This window comes from Myotis daubentonii, chromosome 5, assembly GCF_963259705.1.
Source record: "Myotis daubentonii chromosome 5, mMyoDau2.1, whole genome shotgun sequence".
NCBI classification, from domain to species: domain Eukaryota; kingdom Metazoa; phylum Chordata; class Mammalia; order Chiroptera; family Vespertilionidae; genus Myotis; species Myotis daubentonii.
The window spans coordinates 94,487,766-94,509,593 of NC_081844.1; positions in this window are offsets into that span (position 1 = coordinate 94,487,766).

The window sequence follows — 21,828 nt, forward strand, 5'->3', positions numbered from 1 at the left end:
AGTGGGAATGTTAACCCATATGCCTACTGAAATTCTCCAGGGTTTCACCAGTGGTGCTTTCAGTAGTATCATCAGATGATACTGACTGAGTTCCATTTTTAGAAGGAAACATAGATGAAGGTGGGGGGATGCTGGAGATGGATGGGAGGGAATGAAAATGGATGGATGCAAGGGAATGGCATTTGTCTTAGAAATAATTTATATAGAGCTCCAGTTCTTTGAATTTTATGAGATGAAGCGAGATTTGATAGTGGCAGTACGTGAAAAGAAAACTCTGTCTCAAAAAACTTCCTAGTAAAACTGGAAATACCATATTTTTCCGTGTATAAGACGCCCCCCACTTTTCCAACCCCAAATTAAGAAATCAATATTTTAAACATTTTGCTGGTCTTCCTCTTAAGGCCTTCATTTTTGGCATCTTAAGGAGTTGTTCTTCCTGTTTTCTCCAGTGTCTGATCAAACACTCAGTGGGAAGAGGGCCACATTGTTTCTCTGCAGCTCTATTTCCATGCTCTTTTGCATAGCTGATTATAATTCAGTTTGAATTTTGCAGAGTAAGGCAATCGCTTACCGGTATTTAGTATCTTTTTATTTTTTGACATCTTTATGGGCTCAGAACACTCTGGTCCCTGTTGCATCTGCACACTCTCCACCTCCACCTCCAATTAGGGCATCAGATGATATCAGTAACAATAAGGCTCATAATTGGAGGAAGCCTGTTTGACAAGTTATGGACAGCTATGCGCCCATGTGGCTCCCTCCTAGGCTGACTTCTGTGTATAAGATGCCCCTTGATTTTCACTCTAATGATTTTAGAAAAAAATAGTGTCTTTTACACAGAAAAATATGGTAGTTTTGTTGCCTGGTCTCCCATGCATACTCTCATTTGAATATTAGTCCAGGCATTCATTCATACAGGTGCTTGCTGAGGGTCCACACTGCAGTAGATGCTGACATGCAGTAATGAATGAGAGGAGTTCCCTGTCCTTGGGGAGCTCAGAACATAGACTGGGAAATGGGTAAATAAATCAGTTGTCATACTCTGGTGGGAAGAGTACTAAATTGAGGTGTGAAACAAATGCTGTGAGAGTCCCAGACGTAAGGAACTGAGACTGTTCAGGAATGTCAGACCATGTTAGTCACGGTGCTGGGCTTAAATTGGAAAATGAAAAAACTATGGGAGCCCCTCATTTTGAGTTCTGCTTTTATTTTACAGAAAATCATTTATCTTCTGAGGGCCAGAGGAGATGGGAACTATATCTTAGAGAAAGACCTATTTGACCTTGAAGTGAATCACCTTGGAAATTCCTCTTGATTTGCTTTTTGTCCCTTTTAGTTAAGAGAGACGTGAGTGGCTGGGCCTAAGGGTGTGTCCCTGATGCCCCTTGTTAGCCTTGCTTATCTTCCTATATTGGCCTCCGGAAAGGTTGGGCCATGTAGTACTTCTGCCAGGTGCTTGAAGAAATAATCAGCAAGCATCCCGAAGATATGTATTCAAGGATGTTGTTCATTGAGGTATTGCTTATAATAACAACAATGAAAAACATATTAAATATCCATCAAAAGGGGATTGATTACTACATTATTGAACATCCCTCAATGTAATACCAAACTGTCCTTTAAAAAGATAAGTGGGATATATATGTATTAACCAGGAAGAGTTTTCATGATACATAAAGTAAAAGATAAAAATAAAAAGCAGCTTATAGGACTGAATGCATAATATTATGCTTGTCTTTTAACAAATGTGAGTTAACAAATGCATAAAGAGTCTGCCGGGATGTATTCTAAACCGTGAACAGAGGCTGTTGTGGAGGGGGTGGTGTGTGAAGTGCCTGGAAGGGAGTTTCACTTTCTCTTTGAAGCACATCTGTATTTTGTGCATTTTTAATTGTCTTATAAACAGCCAAAAAACAAACTAAAGGCATAGTCAATTATAGAAAGAAAAAAAGGGAAAAATTTGGAAGGGAGACTTGCATAGCAGAAGGAGAACATGGCTGTAGGTACCAAGCTCGTGGAGTCTGGTTCTTCTTCAGTTCTGTTTTCAATGGCTGGATGGTGCCAGGATTGAATCTAAAACCTCCACTCTTTTCATAGTCTCTAGTTCTCAACCTTGGTGGAGCCCTGGGAGAATCTTCTTTTTCTTATTCTCTCACCTCCCATATCCAACCAATTGCAGAATGTCTTGCATGCATTCTCATTTCTTCCTTTGACTCTTGCTCCTTTGTAATACCTTGGCTTGGCCTACTGTACTGGCATGGCCATCTTCCCAGTCTCCATCTGTTATGCTTTTATACTGGCAGCAGAGCAATCCTTCTACAACACAGAGATAATAATTTTTTTTAAAGATAATAATTTTACTCTCTTGATTAGAAAGTTTAAATGAGTCTCCATTGCTCATGGCATGCATTCAGATTCCCTTGTTTGACCCTCAAGACCCTGCATGATGTGGTCTCAGCCAGTCATGTCCTTTTATATGCCCCATAGGGAATTTCTTTCACTCCTCAGCCCTTGCTTTGCACTTATCCCTCTTTCATGTTTCTGTGGGTAACACTTGCTTCTCCTTTTATTCCTACTATGTAAACACTCAGTGTATACTATCTTATGCTATAGATATAACAGTCATAGGAATCTTCTTTTTTCATTCATTCAGTAATCTTAATAGCATGACTGCTGTAGACTAGGTATTGTGCTTGATGCCAGAGATACAGCTGCAGTGAACAGAGCAGAACACCATGCCCCTGCCCCCTCCCCAGACCCAAACAAAGCCCAAGGAGAGAAGAAAATAACATGAAACACTGAGAAGAGAACTAACCTGGGACCGAGAAAGAGAATCATAGTGATGGTGATGGGGTTGGGGGAGGAAGGAGGATGTGATTAGGAAAACTCTGGCTGAGGAGGTTGCATTTAAGGCCGACAGAACAGGAAGGAGCCAGTTGGGGTGGCATGAGTGGGGGTAGAACGTCAGGGCAGATGGGATCTCAAGTGGGAGTATAATCAAAGACCCTGAAGCAAGAACATGCTTGGCTGAACAAGGAGCGGAAGGAAGGCTTTGGCTGGAGGAAGGAGGTTGAGGGGGAGAGTGGCAGGTGATGTGGGAGTCTTCAGTGTCTTGTAAGGAATTCGGATTTTAGTCCCGGTGCAAGGGCGTGCTGTCGGAGGGCGTTAGCAGGGAAGTGAGATGAGAAATCAGTTTCATTCCCGCATCCCTTCAGCACCTGTCACAGTGCCCAGCATAGAATTGTTGCTCAGTGAGTACTTGTTGCATTATTGAGTGCTGTGGCTATGATTGATTATAGAATTAGCCACACTTCAGCAGCGGATGAATTTAGTCTTCTTTATCAGTTTTTATCCAGCAAGCTAGATAAATTCATAAAAAGGTAACTTTCCTGGTAATCTCCTATTTTCAGTTCATTAATCACAAACTGAACGATGGCTCCAGTTTTGCATAAAAAAGCTCAGAAGTGATCTCCATACTATTTTGGATATTTGAACGTTAATTTAAATCCCATTGAGAAATTCCTTATTTTTTCTTTACCAAAAGAAGCCTAAATTTTTCACGTAAAAAAAGATGGCAGTGCTGCTATAATCTGAACCACAAAATATATGGGGTTTTTTTTAATGGCTTAGAATATGAGTAGACCCTGTCACTTTATAGACTAGAAAAATGAGGCACCCAGTCAAAGTCCTTTGTCCAAACCCATCCAGTTAATGTTCAGATTTCCTATTTCCCCATCATGCACTGCCATGTTGCTCCTCTTATTTGACAAAGGCTTGTCTCTTTTTCTATTCTTCCCTAATGCAGGATACTGTTGATAAACAGAATGCCTGATAAATATTTGCATTATGAGCTTTCAAAAAATAGCTAATAAAAGTTACTCATCTGACTTTTAAGAAGAAATAATTGAGAAATTTGCTTATGTTGACTTTTTGGTTAGCAACATGGATTAGTCAAGAATCTCTTTGTTGCAAGTGACAGAAACCAAATTCAAAATGGGAAGTTGCCTGGCTGGTATGGCTTAGTGGTTGAGAATGTAAACCCTTGAACCAAGAGGCCCCCAGTTGGATTCCTAGTCTGGGCACATGCTTGGTTTGTGGGTTCGATCCCCAGTGTGTGTGTGTGTGTTTGTGTGTGTGTGTGTGTGTGTGTGTGTGTGTGTGTGTGTGTGGCGGGGGGAGTGGCATGCACGAGGCAGCTGATCAATGTCTCTCTCATCAATGTTTTTATCTCTGTATCCATTTCACTTCCTCTCTTTCTAAAAATAATTAATAAAAGCATATGTAAAAAAAGAATAGTATAAAAGTCTTAAAAAAAGAACTAACTGGGAAATATATTGGTGTACATAGGTGTACCTTAAGAGCTGAAGATCTGGCCTCAGGTACTACAGGGTCCCCAGCACTTCAAAGCCCCTTTCCCTCAAGGCTCTTGCTTCTGCTTGGAAAAAGGTAGCCACTTCCGTTTGTTTGGACCAATGGATAGAGAGAGGGGGTAGCAATTCATTGCCACAGAAGAGGGCGCTGCTTCCAGAAGGAAGAGACATTGATAGACAAAACAATAAATGTTGCCTCCTTCATACTGTAAAGACTAGCTATTTGTACTAGCAACCATCATAGCAAATACATATTTTTAAATGTTTTCATGTATATTGTTTCATTGTCCCTTCAACCCACTAAGGTTTCAGAAGGGACAGGAGGGACAGCAATTTGGCTGGAGACAAGGATAAGGGAATGAGTAGTAGCAGATGAAGCCAAAAGGATGTGGGGAGAGCCAGACCATGTAGGCCCTGGCCGAGGATGATTGGCGCATGGGTCTCTCTAAGTCCAGAATTCATGCTTTCATTCACATGCTGATTTGTAGGTCCTCCGTTGCAGTTACTCTTTTCTTTCAAATGTATGTTGGATTTTTAGAAACAAATCTTTTTTGGACTCAAGTCCTCAAATACAGTAATAACCAAGATAGGTAGCAAGTTACTGATGCTGGCTTTCTGAAGTGGCTGCATGTATGCATTGATTTTTTTTAACAAACATATTTAATGCCTGTTATGTTCCAGGCAAGGTACTGAGCATTGAGGATTCAGAAAAGAACAGGGCGAAGTCCTTGTGCAGGAGATACCTCCAGGTAGTTGGGGAGACAGATAAGGAAACAAATAATTATAATAATGGGACCTGCTAGTGAAACTGTTCTAAGATGGCATGGGATGCAAAAAATCAAGGAGCTTGTCTAGGCACAGTCAAAGAGAACTTAGTGAAGGACACAGCATTTGGATTGAGTCTTGAATAATTTAAGATTTAATGTCTTTTTCTGGGTCTTTGTGTTGTTAGATGGAAGAAGGATGCTGCAAGCAAAGGAACAGCATGTGCAAAGGCAGGTGGCAGGAGAGGTGATCATGTGACCAGAGCATGGGGGAGGGTGGGTGGAGTGGTGATGGTGGTATGAGGTATTGTTAGGTTGAGTGTTCACCTGCATCTTCACTCCCAATCTACTTTAAAACGATAACATGCACTCTAGACTGTGATAAAAATCGGATTCACTCCTTTATAATTAATTACCAGTTGTACCAGTTAATAATGTGGATTTTTTCCAATAGTTACACATATGTTGATATATATGCGATTTGATATGTATAATATTTTGTTGTATTGACAGCAAGCTTCTAAACTTCATATGTCAAATTTGCTGAAGGTGTTAACATCATAGATATTTTTACGCTTAAAAATGTTGAATTTCGTGCCCAAAAAAGAGCATTTGCGGGAAGTTTTAATTCATTACTTTATTTGGAAGAAAAGTGCTGCTGAAAGTTATCGTGTACTTCAGAAAGCTTATGGTGAACATGCTCCATCTCAAGATACTTGAGATGAACGTTGGTTTAAATGCTTTAAGAGTGATGATTTCGATGTGAAAGACAAAGAACGTCCAGGTCAATTTGAACCACGCTTTGATCGTAAAACAACCAGAATGGGCCAGAAGACACGGCAAAGTAATTTTGCTTCATGACAATGCACCACTACACACTTCAAAACCAGTTAAAGACACGTTAAAAGATCTTGCCTGGGAAGTATTAACCCACCCGCTGTATTCACCAGACCTTGCTCCTTCAGATTACCACTTGTTCCGATCGATGGCACGCGCACTCTCTGAGCAGCACTTCAAACAACAAGAAAGCCCACTGCATGGGAGAACATATTTGCCAATGTTATCACCGATAAGGGTTTAATCTCCAACATTTATAGGGAACTCATGCAACTTAACAAAAGGAAGATAAACAATCCAATCAAAAAATGGGCAAAGGACCTAAATAGACACTTTTCAAAAGAGGACATTCAGAAAGCCAAGAGACATATGAAAACATGCTCAAAGTCACTAATCATCTGAGAAATGCAAATCAAAACAACAATAAGGTACCATCTCACACCTGTCAGAATGGCTGTCATCAACAAATCAAAAAACGACAAGTGCTAGAGAGGATGCGGAGAAACAGGAACACTCACGCACTGCTGGTGGGAATGCAGACTGGTGCAGCCACTATGGAAGACAGTATGGAGTTTCCTCAAAAAACTAAAAATGGAACTCCCATTTGACCCATTGATCCCACTGCTAGGAATATATCCCAAGAAACCAGAAACACCAATCAGGAAGGATATATGCATCCCTATGTTCATAGCAGCATAATTTACCATAGCTAAGACTTAGAAACAACCTAAGTGCCCATCAACAGATGAATGGATTAGAAAACTGTGGTACATATACACAATGAAATACTATGCTGCTGTAAAAAAGAAGGAATTCTTACCATTTGCCACAGCATGGATGGAACTGGAGAGCATTGTGCTAAGTGGAATAAGCCAGTCAATGAAAGAAAAATACCACATGATCTCACTCATTTCTGGATAATAAAGACCATTATAAACTGGTGAACAAAAACAGATACAGAGGCAGAGCAGCATTAAACAGACTGTCAAACTACAGCAGGAAGGCGGGGGAGGGTTGTGGGGGGTAAGAGATCAACCAAAGGACTTGTATGCATGCATATAAGCATAACCAATGGACACAAGACACTGGGGGGTAGGGGAGGCTGGGGGAAGGTCAAGGGGGAAAAAAGGAGACAAATGTACTACTGTTTGTAATATTTTAAGCAATTAAAAAATAAAAAAAAAGAAGTGGAAAATTGGGTCTCTGAATGGTTTGCCTCAAAACAAGAAAAGTTCTATTGGGACAGTATCCACAAATTACCTGAAAGATGGGGAAATGTGTAGCTAGCAATGGATATTACTTTGAATAAAGCACTTTTTATGTTTCTCTTGAAATTAATCATGTTTTCTTCAATTACAAAATCCGCATTATAAACCTGTACACCTAGTATGCTTCACCTCTTAATTTCTCAACTTAAGTGTAGAATGAATTATCTAACCGGTATGAATAAGGAACTTTTCTTAAACTCCAGGATAACTTTGCTCAAAATCCTGGGTCACTTCAAGATATTTTGTGCCTTTTTTTTTTTTTTTACAAGATTGTTAGCCTTTCAGCTTTATCTCAGGATTATTGGGGTAGACAGCTTCTCTCCCCCCCCCCCCGCCCCCCCACACACAATTTTCAGATACTTTATGCCCATCTGTAAATGAATTCTCAATTGGGGGTCATTTGGGTGCTTTGCTAACAGTCTTTTTCATTAGATCAGAGCAGAAACCAAAGAATAGGGACCCCTTTCCCTGTCACCGTTTTCGTTTCCTGTGGCTAAAATCGCCATAGCCCGGCCAGTGTGGTTCAGTGGTTGAGCGTTGACCCATGAACCAAAAGGTCCCTGGTTCATTTCCTGGTCAGGGCACATGCCCAGATTGCAGGTTTGATCCCCAGTGTGGAGTTGGGGGGAAGGTGTGCAGGAGGCAGCTGGTCAATGTCTCTCTCTCTCAAATGTTTTTCTCTCTCTTCCTCTCTTTCTAAAATCAAGAGAAACATATTAATAAATAAGTAAATAAAATCACCATAGCCGGTTTGGCTCAATGGATAGAGCATTGGCCTGCGAATGGAAGGGTCCTGGGTTCGATTCCGGTCAGGGGCACACGCCTGGGCTTGATCCCCAATGGGGGGCATGCAGGAGGCAGCCAATCAATGATTCTGTCTCATCACTGATGTTTCTATCTTTCTCTCCCTCTCCCTTCCTCTCTGACATCAATAAAAAATATTTTAAAAATCACCATAAACTTAGTGGATTAAACAATACAGATTCGTTCTCCTACATTTCTGGAGGTCAGAAGTCCAAAATCAGTTTCACTGGGCTCAAGTCAAGGTGTCATCAGGGCTGGCTCCTTCTGCACACACAGAGGGGAGAATTTGTTTACTTGTCTTTTTCAGCTTCTAATGTCCACCTGTATTCCTCGGCTTGTGTCCCCTTCCTTCATTCTCTGCTTCTATTACCATGTGACCTTCTCTTTGGGCTCCCCTGGTGTGTTTCTTATAAGGGCCCCCTTGATTACATGAGATCCAGTGGGATAATCGGGATGATCTCATCTCAAAACCCTGAACTTGATCACATCTGCATAATTCCTTTTGCCATCTGAGGTAACATTCTCAGGTGCCAGAGATTAGACTGAGGTCAGCTTTGAGGCTGTTCTTCAGGCTGTCACCGTCTCTTCCCAACTTATGAATCCTTTGATGGTAGCAACTCTGATACCTTCTCCTGATGCCACACCCATTTCTGGGGTTAAAAGTTTGTTGACATATTTATTTTTTGTAATATGCATCTAAGTGCTTTTGAATTTACCCTATAGAACAATGCAAACAAGAAACTCAATGATCTAAACAATATCGTTGTAAGACTTGCTTTATAAGAAGAGAGTAATGCTTAGTAATGAAGATACCTTAGTAACTTTAGATAAAGAAAATATTTATTCCCAAAGAACTAGAGTGGTTGATCTCAAATGATCTGTGATGTCCTCTATCACTTTATAGTGACTCTGTCTTATATTCAAGTTGTTTGTATACATGATTTGTCTTCTTAATAGACTGTAAGCTTCTCGGGGACAGAACCCTTTTCGGATTTATCAGTGTGTCTGGTAGACCACATAACATATATGAAATATAAATAGATGTTTTGCAGGTATTAAGTTTTTGAATGTTCATTAAAACCATAGGCAGAGGCTCAGAGAAGATACATAGCTTGCCCCAAATTAGAACAGCTAATAAGATACAGTGCTGATATTCAGACTCACTCTGACTCCTGCACCCGTGCTTTTATCAACCCCATTATGCTCCTCTTTACTACTGCAGTAAAGTATGTGCTGACTGAATAATAATTATTGCTGTATAGCTAGCACAGCACTTTCACATACATTATCTCATTAGATCCCCATAAAAGAGGCAGGCAACTATCACCTACTTCTGTGTTTTAGAGATGAGCAGACAGGCTCAGAATGGTCAACTGTGCTCATTTATTCACACATTCAGTCTTCCTTCATTATACAGACGCTCGCCGAACCTCCACGAGGTGCCACGCCTGGGCTGTGCCTTGGGAAGCAGCAGCAAACAGAGAGACAAGTCCTTTCCTTTTGGAGCTCATGGTGCTGTGGGGAACGCAGCGTTACCAGCGCCATGACGGCTCCCCGGGAGAGTGTTCCGTAGGAACAGACAATAGGGGACTTGAATCTGGGGCATCACTAAAAGCTTCTCTGACCTGGGTATATTAATCAATGCACTTTTGATTTCCAGTAATAGAAACTCTATTCAAAATAGCTGAAACTCTCAGGTATGTACTAGCTCACATTGCTGGGGAAAAAAAATCTATGCATGTGAGCTAGTTTCTAGACTGGATCCAGAAGTTTATATGATGTTATTAGAACTCTGTGCTGGATTTATTCTTCCTAGGTTGTCCTCCTTCATTATACAGGTGGCTACAAGTCAGTGAGTGAGATGCTTTTATTTTTCTTAGTGTTAGAGACCCAGGAGAAAAGAGGGCAATTCTTTCCTCTTAGGTCCAGGAAACATAGTTCCTTAGGAGGATGCAGTTGGATCCTATTTGGACCACATGGTCAGATACTACTATGGCCAGGGTTCAAGGTGCTGTGATTGGCTAGATGGGGTCACGTGGTTCCTCTCCCCTCCATAGAGGAAGCATACTTCATGTTTAGGGCGGGACAGTTTTCTGAAAGGCAGACTTGCTGAGTGGATCAAATGAACAGATAACTCCCTACAGGGTCACATAGTATACGCAGTTAAGCTATAACATGAACTACATGTCTGTAAAACAACAGTATGCACATACCATATGCAGTAAGTACTATAGGACTTTGGGGAAGATGGAGTTGGAGGCATCACAATCAAACTTCATTGGTGACATATACATCAAAAGGTAGGAACTTAGTGAGTAACAACTTTGTCCATAAATAAATGTGGCGCATTACCTTGAAAAAGATCTGAAGTTTGCTGTAGGAGGTGAGCAGGGCAGGTTTCCTGCTTGTGAGCGATTGTAGGATGGTGGAAGGAGGCTTATAAAAATTTGCTGTCTTTTGCAGCCTTCAGTTCTGGAACGTGTTTTCCTGCCTTTGAAAATAGGTTCTTTGAGATATGTGTTTATAATCAATACTTATTTCATCAAAGTTGAAAATTTGATCCATTGTATAACCTTTTTCAATTGCTTTCAGTAGCATTGCTAGAAATTTTTTTTTTACAGCTTTCTCATCTGTGTTTGTGGCTTCAGTTGAAGGCTTTGGAAATTTATTTATATTTATTTACTTATTTATTTATTATTTTTAATTTATCTTTATTCTTAAAAGTATTACAGATGTCCTATTTTTCCCCCCATTGACCTACTTCCCTCCTTCCCCCACAGGCTTTCATTGCAGTATTGTCTGTATCTTTGGTTAAGCTTTTTCCACCCACCCATCCCTGCCTTCCAGGTTTTGGAAATTCTTAGAGATGTTTGCAACCACCAACCCTGCAACTATTAGGGCTAAAAGGAGCAGGATTTGGCAATTTCTGCTTAAGGTCTTCTTATATAGATCATGCTGTCTCTTTGATCATGAGAAAGGTTGTTTCCGACGTTTCTTTTTGCCGTTTGCTATTAAATTTATATGCTCAATAATCTTTCCATTTCTTCTAGTTCTTTAGCATGTGTAATTGAATTCAAAACAGTTTCTTTTATCCTGTTGTGTTGTCTTTGATTGCAGTGCATTGCCTAGGACAACATCATATTCTCTTGCTTTTTCAAAAAGCTTTTCCTCAAGACTTAAAGCTTTCCTTTTGTACTCACTTCTTGACACTTTAAAACCTGGATACTTCAACATAAGTTTTTTTCATGCAGGCAAGGTCATAAATGTGAAAGACTAGCAAAATGCAACATTGTAGGATAATATGCATAGTGAACTGGCTGCTGGGAGGTGTTTAAGGTGTGTGTGTGTGTTTTGTGTCTTCCTGCATGACTGGGTTCGTTCCCCTGGAGGCAGGGTCTGTGTTCAACTAGTGTGGTGTTTTTGGTGGTCAAAATTGTGCATGTGCACATGCCAAGTTAATGTTATACAATGCTGCATATTATTTCCTAAGGTATCAGTTGCATTACAACACATCTACTTTTTCAAAACAAGCATTATAGAACTGACTATAATCAGAAGGGAACATTTAACAAAACCCACGCCCTCTGACTTTGCCACATTTTGTCCTACACAGGGCTAGCCATTGTGTGAACACTCACTGTGTTTAAAATATAATGAAATGCATTTTTAACCCAGAAATGCCAGAGCCTTGCCCTGGCCAGTGTGGCTCAGTAAGTTGTCGTGTCCTCCTATGTACCAAAGGGTCGCTGGTTTGATTCTGATTGGGACAGATGTCTGGGTTGTGGGTTCAACCCCTGATCAATATTTCTCTCTTACATCAATGTTTCTCTCTCTCCCTTTTCCTTCCTCTCTGTCTGAGAAATGCCAGAGCCTAACCATCTAACCTTGTTACCTGGGGAGGTTATAAGGCTGTACATTTATTTTTAGGCCATTGAAGCCATTGTTTAAAATATATTTGGAACAGTTTTTGATATGGCCCATTTTGCTAATAGGTCCTTTTTATGGCATTATTTGAAAATCACTCACTATTTTGTAACAAGTCTCTAACATGAATTCTTACTCGACCATTGCTTCTTTTAAAAAACTCTACTTGCTTCTGAAACACATTACCAAGAGAGCTAAAGTGTATGAACATACTCTATAAAGCCTAAAGAATTACTCTAATAGAAGTTGTTAATTTAGATTTTGGCAATAGTCACTCAAAACTGAAGCACATCTCTTAAATATAAGCTTTGGCTATTGAGAGTTTCCAAAATAAAGTGCCAAACAAACTTGAAGGCAGGTCCAAATGAAGAGCTCTTAATATGAATTAAACTTTTTTGGGAAAAGTTGTATGGCAAGCTTTGTTGGACTACACTTCCATGATCTCTATTGGAATGTCTGTTTATTCTCACCATTTTGTTATCTTCATGTATATAGGGTGTCCCCAAAATGCACATTTAAAAGCTGATAGCTCAATTGATGTTTCTTTCTTTTCAGATTTAATTCATTGGACTTAATAATTATTCAAAGTGTATATACATTTTTTGGGGGGAATACCCTGTATTTCTAAGACTTTATTCCTGCCTGATAAAACCAAAGTGGCAGAACTTGAACCGTGATTTCATATTTTAATCTTTCCCAACGTTTAACAATGTCCAGCTGGTGTTTGGTGCACAGTGAGTGCTTAACTGATGATTTGAGGATTGGTTGGTTGGAACATTTGTTGATTCCTTCCTAGTGGCATCTCATATTTGGAAGTTGCTCAATAAAGATTAGATGCTATGAATCTTTTGTTTCATTCTTTTTGTTGAATATTTACTCTTATTGTTCAATATGGTATTTTGTAAATAGGTAGAATTCTACTTTAGTGAAGCAATCCTTACTGGGATGACTTTTTATCTTGCTGTGTATTTTTTTGTTTGTTTGTTTGTTTGTTTCCTTCTTTTGAATCTTGGTTGCAGAAATGTAATCTTTATCACACATGTGCGCTCATAGCACATTTCCATTATTGGTCCCGACAACTCCTGTCTCTTGTTTTGTTTACTTTTTAAAAATATATATTTTTATTGATTTCAGAGAGGAAGAGAGAGGGATAGAGAGATAGAAACATAAATGATGAAAGAGAATCATTGATTGGCTGCCTCCTGCATGCCCCTTCCTGGGGATTGAGTCCGTAACCTGGATATGTGCCCTGATCTGGTTCATAGGTCAATGCTCAATCACTGAGCCACGCTGGCCAGGCTACTTTTGTCTTTTTATCTACAAATCCCAGGATCATTTCACTCCCACCAAAGATACTCTGAAATGCCTACTATGTATCCTTACATTTGCATGTGTTCTTATAAAATGTATAGTGCTAGTTTGGGGGATATGGTTTTAATTTACTTAAAATAATTTGCTATTGTTTAACCTGTATTTTTTCTTTCAATCAATAGTGATTTTAAGATCTGTCCATGTTATTGTTATAAACTTGGTGTGTTGTTTCTTAACTGTTCTCCATAATAAGTATGCCATCCTATCTAATAAAAAGGGAATATGCTAAATGACCCTCACACCATTGCAAAGATGGCGGTGCCCACAGCCATAAGGAGGGAATATGCTAATTGACTGCCCCACCCTCAGAGATGGCGGCGTCCACATCCACAAGATGGCCGGCTGGGGAGGGCAGTTGTGGGCGATCAGGCTAGCAGGGAAGGGCAGTTGGGGGCGATCAGGCTAGCAGGGAAGGGCAGTTGGGGGCAATCAGGCTGGCAGGGGAGTGGTTAGGGGTGATCAGGTTGGCAGGAAGAAGCGGTTAGGGGCAATCAGGCAGGCAGGCAGGTGAGCGGTTGGGAGCCAGCAGTCTCAGATTGTGAGATGGATGTCAGGCCTAAACTGGCAGTCGGACATTCCCTGAGTAGTCCCAGATTGGAGAGGGTGCAGGCTGGGCTGATGGACCACCCCCCCCCCCAGTGCACAAATTTTGTGCACCGGGCCTCTAGCATTTTATATTATTCATTTTCTTATTGATAGACATCTGTGCTGTTTCCAAATCACCATTGCCACAGAAATGCTGTATTTGTTGAATACCTTGTCCATGTCCTCTTATACACTTCCTAGGAGCCTATGAGAGATTCTATGGGCCAGATACTCAAATGTGAGACTTCTGGGTCATAATGACAATTCACCTCCAGTTTACCTAAAAGTGGCCAGATCACATTTGGAATAACAGTTCCAGTTTACACTCCCATCCTCAAATGCTTGTCCTCTCACATTCATTCCAACACTTGGTATGATGGGATTTTCCATATTTGCCTTGATGGTGGGTATGAAGGGATATGATAGTATTATTTCAACCTTTGTTTTTTCTGATTAAGAGTATGTCTGAGTAGTTTCCCATATTTAATGGACACCCAGGTTTCCCCTTTTGTAAATTACCTATTCATATAATTTTGGTCAATTTTTAAGAATTCTAAAAGGACACATGAATTCACTGAAGAAAAAAAAATGCTATTTTGCCCTAACCAGTTTGGTTTGGTAGATAGAGAGTCGGCTTGTGGACCAAAGTGTCCCAGGTTCGATTTTGGTCCAGGGCAGATACCTTGGTTACAGGATCCTCCCTGGCTTGGGCTGTGGTCAGGGTGTGATCAGGAGGCAACCAATGGATGTATTTCTCTCACATCAATGTTTCTCTCTGTCTTTCCCTCTCTCTTCTACTCTCCCTAAAAAGCAATGGAAAAATATCCTTGGGTAAGGATTAACAACAAGAAAATATGCTACTTATAGACTTGGAGGACTAGAGGCACTAAAATAAATGCAGATAACCTCTTAGTAGACTTGGGTCATTATGTCTGATTTTCTGTATAATGCAGAAAGATTCTGGATTCCCTGTTCCTCCATCTGATTTACAGCATGGACGACTAGCTCATTGCTTGCTCATGCACTCAGTTCTTTCCCCCAACAGCTGGACACTGTCACATATTGAAAAAACACTTGAGAAGCTTGTGGCCTTCGTAGTCATATTGTGTTTACATAACTGGGTAAACTTTATGCATTCTGGCAGGATTTGGTTTCAAGTGGTTAGAAAATGCTCTTTGTGGAGCCAATTAAATTAGTGGCATGGCTAGTGCGTTCTTTTTCTTCCTTTTGCAGTGGAACTGCTGTCAGAGTTCCTGTATCTTAATTGGCTCTACTGGAAAGGAAATTTTGAAATCTCCCACTGCAGCATAAATGTACTTATCTGTCCCTTGAATTTCCATCTGGTGCCTTTGCCACGATTGCTGAGAATTACTTGTCTTGTTGCTCTTTGGGAAATGAGGTGCAGTGGCATTTGGATTGATGAGAGCAGCACCACTTCAGATGAGGTGGCATTTTATAATGACGGGCGGTGTAATGTAGTTCCATTAGGTGCAAAGGTGCAAACATGATTTCCAGAAATGCACAGTTCAGTGTGAATGGTTCCCTCATTAACATTGATTTATAGCCGTGCTTCTCAAAACTTTTTGTGTTCACCAGACACTTTGGGATATAGAGATTATCTCTTGATCTCTCATTGGAAGGCAATAAAAGACCCCAAATGACTCTGAGCAAGATAACACCATATGATATAATCAGTTTGACTTACAGAATGTTTCCTAGACTTTGTAAAAGCACCTGCAGTGATCACACTACTGACTTGGTCGTTCTTCAGCCCAGAGTTATAGATTAAGTATTAAGGTCTGCCAGGATGCCTTGTCCTTCCTGTCTGTATATTTAAAATAAAATCATGGAATGACTTCCAGTTTTTATTTTGTATTCAGTTTCCTTGAGCGGTAAAATAACCATTTTAGTTTGATTAAATGATGGAATGTTAGGCTTAGATGTGAACTTAAATACCATATAGCTTGATTTTGTTAGAGATGAGGAAACAGACTCAGGAAAACCAGGTTTCCTAGAAGTGAATAACTCGTTTCAGTCAGTTTCCTAAGTTATGGGAAACTCTCAAATGGCAATATCTCTTTGTTCCATTTTTAAGAAAATATATTTTTTTATGGATTTCAGAGAGGAAGGGAGAGGGAGAGAGAGATAGAAACATCAGTGATGAGAGAGAATAATTGCTCGGCTGCCTCCTGCACGCCCCCTACTGGGGATTGAGCCCACAACCCAGGCATGTGCCCTTGACTCGAATCAAGACCGGGACCCTTCAGTCCACGGGTTAATGCTCTATCCACTGAGCCAAACCAGCTAGGGTTCTTTGTCCCAATTTTACATGAGATCTTCCTGAAGTAAATAGGTCATGGAATCATATGGGCCTTTTTAAGAATTTTTATTGAATTTATTGGGGGATGTTGGTTAATACAATTATGTAGATTTCAGGTGTACAGTTTTATAATACACCATCTGTATATTGTATTGTGGGGTCACCACCCAAATGGGGCTTCTTCTCTCAGGGCTTTTTGGTGTTTTTTAAAAAATCCCATCCATCACACAGTCCAGCAAACCTTCAAACGAAAGGACCTGGAAGGAAATGGCTTGTTGCTGTGATTCTTAGTCTATGCCCAGATATTTTATAGAACAAATTATAAACTGATAGGTATTTTCAGTGAATTATTCTAAATCTTTGTATTCCTTAGAGTACCTTAATCATTAAGGTCAGATCAGCACACCATCCTAGATCAAGAAGGACCAAGAGGTAATGTAATTAGTAGCTTATATTACATACCAGGATGCCTAGAGATTCCTTAATGGATCACTTGAAATGGACGTAATGGAGAGGAAGGGCCAAGTGGATGGACATGTAGTAAATCCGGATTGTTTACAATCATTTCATTTAGAGTCATAATTTTTAATCTTTTACCCCCAAATATGCATTTTAATTTTAGGAAAGACTTCATTTTACAAAGAGTTGGTTGCAATAGAAAGTTTGAAAAACCATTGCTAACGCTCATGGAAGGAGAAGGTATATTGAACAAGCAGAGACTAGTTCATTATTAGTAGCGGTTTTAGCAACTGCCTCAGAGTAGTGAGAGGGGAGCTCTTACCTGGTAAGAGCTGTTATGTGCAAGAGTATCTCGCCCCTAAATGTTCTGAGGGGTAGAAGCAGACCTTAAGTTTCACTTTTTGGAAAAATGATGCACCGGGAAATGGATTCTGGCTCCATGCGTGCAAGACTTGTCTGAACTCAGAGGCTTCACTACAGAGCGAGAAAAAAAGGTGTGGGGAGGGAGAGAGAAAAAGAGAGACCTTGATACCTCTCTGAGCTTCAGTTCTGTCATCTGACAATAGAAATGAATATTTCTAGTATTTATTTCTGAGGCATTTTAAAGATTAAAGGGTACAGTATAGGTAAATCATGTATATAATAAGTGCCTGTACATATAGAAAGGAGCTCAATAATTATGAATGTCCTTGGTGTAAGACTAAAAGTACCACTCCCCTTTCTATTAAAGCTTGAGGAGGCAAAGAAGGACAAGTACATTCGACACAATTAGAAGGATTTTTAACAGTTTGGAGTGACGGAGACTCAAAATATAAATAAGTTGAAGATTGGTTGACTTGAATTCATAGAGGACTCCTCCACGTTGAGCTGTCACTTAGAACTAGAATCATACTCCTAATCTGATGACTATTGGAGTAGATCTTGAGGACAGATAATCCAGGTCCTTGGTCACTGGTTTGGACTAGTAAAGAATTCCTTTATTCTTAAAAGTTGGGATCTAGAAAGGATTTCTTTTCATACTCTCTGAAAGCATAGCCACTGTGAAAATACCCTGTTTGTCACAGTAGGAACTACTTGAACGTGATGAAAGTAAGACAGAGCAATGTTTTCAGGTTAATAATAAAATAACACTTGTTCATTGTAGAATTAATTTATGCTGAAAATAACATTGCAGCCATATCAGATGTTTCCCTCTTTAGGCCTCTGATTCCAGGAAAGTAGAAGCTAGAAAAAACATTCTGTCCCTTTGTGGAAATGAAGAGGATTAATTATTTTGAACACCATGTGTGGTCGTAACAGAGCTACAGGAATCATCTGCAGCTATGTACATGATATAGACAGGAGAAACAAGAAAAGTAGAATGAGAGAGAGAGGGAGAGGGAGAGAGAGAGAGAGAGAGAGAGAGAGAGAGAGAGAGAGAGAGAGAGAGAGAGAGAGAGAGAGAGAGGATTTAGCATCATCTTTCGGTCTTGCCTCTTCATGATGTCCTTGGCTGCAGGCCATGCCATTTACACACTATAGATCTTTGAGATATTTGCTGATCATTAGTATGAGCAACCAGCCCCAGTCCCTGCTCTGGAAAGCCCTCCCCCTCTCCCTACCACCCAGCCCTCCCCAGAAGAGGAAATGAATAAAGACAAGGCAGTGTGCTATATGAGGGCTGGGTGACACCCTCCAGAATTTGGGATTTGCACCAGGTTTGCTGGAGGGAGTCACATCTAATCTGTTACCTCAAAAAAAAAAAAAAAAAAGGAATAGGAATTATCCCAGAGCAAGTGGGGGTTGAAAGTGGATAGGGAGAGATTTCCAGGCATATCTGAAGACCTGGGGTAGGAAAAGAGAGGGAAGAACAGAAAGCTATCGGATAGTGTTACAGCACAGAGTTTTGCAGGGTCAGGGGCAAAGGTAAGCATGGCTGGCTAACATGGCTGATGTTAAAGCGTTTGGATTTGTGTGAGTAGTGGCGGAGAGTCACAGTTCACCCGGGTTTTAGAAGGATCTCTAAGGCTGCAGCTGGGAGAGACCAGTTAGCAGGTGGTGTTGGTTCTCTGGGGGAGGGACATGATGTGACAATGATTTTGGAGGGCAGTGTTGGTCCTGGTTATACAATCAGATGTAAGGGCTCATTTTAAATTCATTCTTTTTAGCCTCTTTTTGACCCCTTGTCTCCAGTACTTACACAAAGAGTTTTATGTTAAAAGTGGTTTTTTTAAAAAAATATTTTTATTGATTTCAGAGAAGAAGGGAGAGGGAGAGAGAGCCAGAAACATCAATGATGAGAGGGGATCATTGATCGGCTGCCTCCAGCACGCCCCGCACTGGGGATCAAGCCCACAACCCAGGCATGTGCCCTTGACCGGAATCGAACTCGACCCTTCAGTCCGCAGGCCGACACTCTATCCAGTGAGCCAAACCAGCCAGGGCATGTTAAAAGTGTTTTGACAATTATAAAGATATACATGAATATAGGCTATTAAAAAGAGAGCAGGGTGAAATGAGTCAAATTATACACATTACTTTTTTTTCTTTTTTTAATGTATACTTTTATTGATTCCAGAGAGGAAGGAAGAGAGAGAGGGAGAGAGAGAGAGAAAGAAACATCAATGATGAGAGAGAATTAACGATCAGCTGCCTCCTGCACACCCCACATTGGGGATCGAGCCCACAACCTGGGCATGTGCCCTGACCAGGAATTGAACCGGGACCTCCAGGTTCATAGGTTGACGCTCAACCACTGAGCCACACCAGCCGGGCTATACACATTACTTTTAAGGAATTCTTAGTTCTTTCACCATTGTGAGATATTTTTTACATGAATTTATTTTTTTTACTTATGAATATAGGACCCTATTTTTCTCAATAATATTCAGGAGATTTAAGTTGCTGGTGGGAATATGAATGGGTATATCCTCTTTGGAGAGCAATTTATTAATGACATAGTGAACTTGATGTTGTATATATCCCCTACCAGGGGTGGGCAAACTTTTTGACTGGAGGGCCACAATGGGTTCTTAAACTGGACCGGAGGGCTGGAACAAAAGCATGGATGGAGTGTTTGTGTGAACTAATATAAATTCAAAGTAAACATCATTACATAAAAGGGTACAGTCTTTTTTTTTTTTTTTTTTTTTAGTTTTATTCATTTCAAACGATCCGGCCCGCGGGCCATAGTTTGCCCACGGCTGCCCTAACCCCTATATCTACTTCTGGCTATACAGCTCGGAGAAATTCTCACAAGGCTTGCATAAGAGATGTGTATTACTGTGTATTCATGGTAGCACTCCTTGTGGTAATGAATGAATGATTCATGAATGAAAACCACCTAACGGGCCATTATAGAGAAACTGATAAATAAATTGTGATTTAGTCACACAATCAAATTCTAAAATAATCTTAAAATGACTGAAATATATGTATAAAAAGATATAGCTAGACAATCCATGTGAACAAATTTAAAAAAAACCAAATTTAGTTCAAAGAGGGAATTCTCAAGAATATACCATAATACTATGAATATAAATTTTAAATCAGACACACCAATATACTTTATTACTTATGCATGCATCCATGTGGTAAAAGTGCACATGCAAGTGAGAATAACTCAGACCACTTCTTGATCAGTCTCTTTAAAAATATCCTGGGAGTCTTTAGTATATTGATCTATAAATAGGAAGATAAATTCTACCCGAAGATCGATGGAGCTGTAAATTTAGCCTTTTTCAGTATAAATAATCTGTGTGTTGCAGGTATTACTATGACTGCTGCTAGTTTCCATTTATTTAGTGCTTACCATATACTTCCCATTTCTGTGCTGGACTGGCCCTTAGGGAGTTAGCAAATGTTACCTTGGAGTATGTGAAAGCAGTATTTGTCATTGATGGCAACATCTATTTGGAATATGTGGTCATATTTTCTCTTCCTTTAGAACCGTGCTACTTAGGAACAGTTCAATAAAGGAAAAGGAGTGAGAATAGTGTTGCTTTTTTGAACAAAACGCAGTGTTCCATTTGCAGTCATGTCTCTTTTTAGTCTGGACTCACTCTCTTGCAAGTGACAGCAAGTGAAGTCCCACTAGCTTAAGACACAATGAGGATGTGTGGGCGTGGCTCCAGAAACTTGGATCCTGTTGTGTTGGGCATAGCTAGATCCAGGCACCCATGCTCTGTTGTTAGATCTGTCTCCCTGTTCCGTATCATTCCCACGCAGAACCAGCCCCTGACCCATGCACTCCCAGCTTAGCTGCCTGAGCAGCCAGAGGCTATCTTCCTTGCATGAAAGTCCTGGGCGGGCTTCGGATTGGTTTGCCTTGGGTCCCAATCCCATTCCTGAAACAGTCCCTGTGGCACAGAAGTTAGTTTAGGTCTTTTATCAGGAAAAGTAGGTTTAAAGGAGGGAAGAACATTTTACTAAAGGCAAAGTGGGATGGTGTTAGCAGGGGCCAGGTCAAGGGGGCACACAAAACTTGTGACTGCCACGGAACATCATCGCGTCTCTGTGGTCTTTGTCCTTCACACACCTGAAGAAGGAGCACAGTGAACAGGTGATGCGCTCTGTGTTTTAAGCATTCCTGAGTTTTGCCGAAGCGGGATTGACTCCTGGCAATGAATGGCCTTTCCCCAGGGGAGACTGTCCTTGCCTGCACTAATATTCATCACCAGTAGCATTTGGCGGAATGAGAATTAGGGATGCTCTTCTAAGAAATGTCCCAGAAATTGCCTTGTTCAATGACGGGCGTAAAGACGAAACCCCTGCGTTCTCACTTTGAGAACATTAGCGATCTGAGCTAGTTCATTAGCTGCCTTAATTTGCACAGATACTGACGGGAGATGGGAGGACCCACCTTCATCAGAATGCCTCCCACCACAGTGCGCTGTGCTATTAAAATCCCAGTAATAACTAGTGTCGGCTTATGCGGATTTGCATTGCCGGGCTGGTCTGTGCCCTGCACTTGGCAATGCCCGGGTAACATGTAAATCAGGCACTAAGTGTAATTAAGTACTATCCTCTGCACATCTCTCCTTTTCGGACATTTTTATTCACCCTGATTTAGAGCATGACAATTGGGTGCGATTAAAGCAACAAATTGTGCCTATAAAACAAACCCCTGAAAATAGCAAGGTACTATA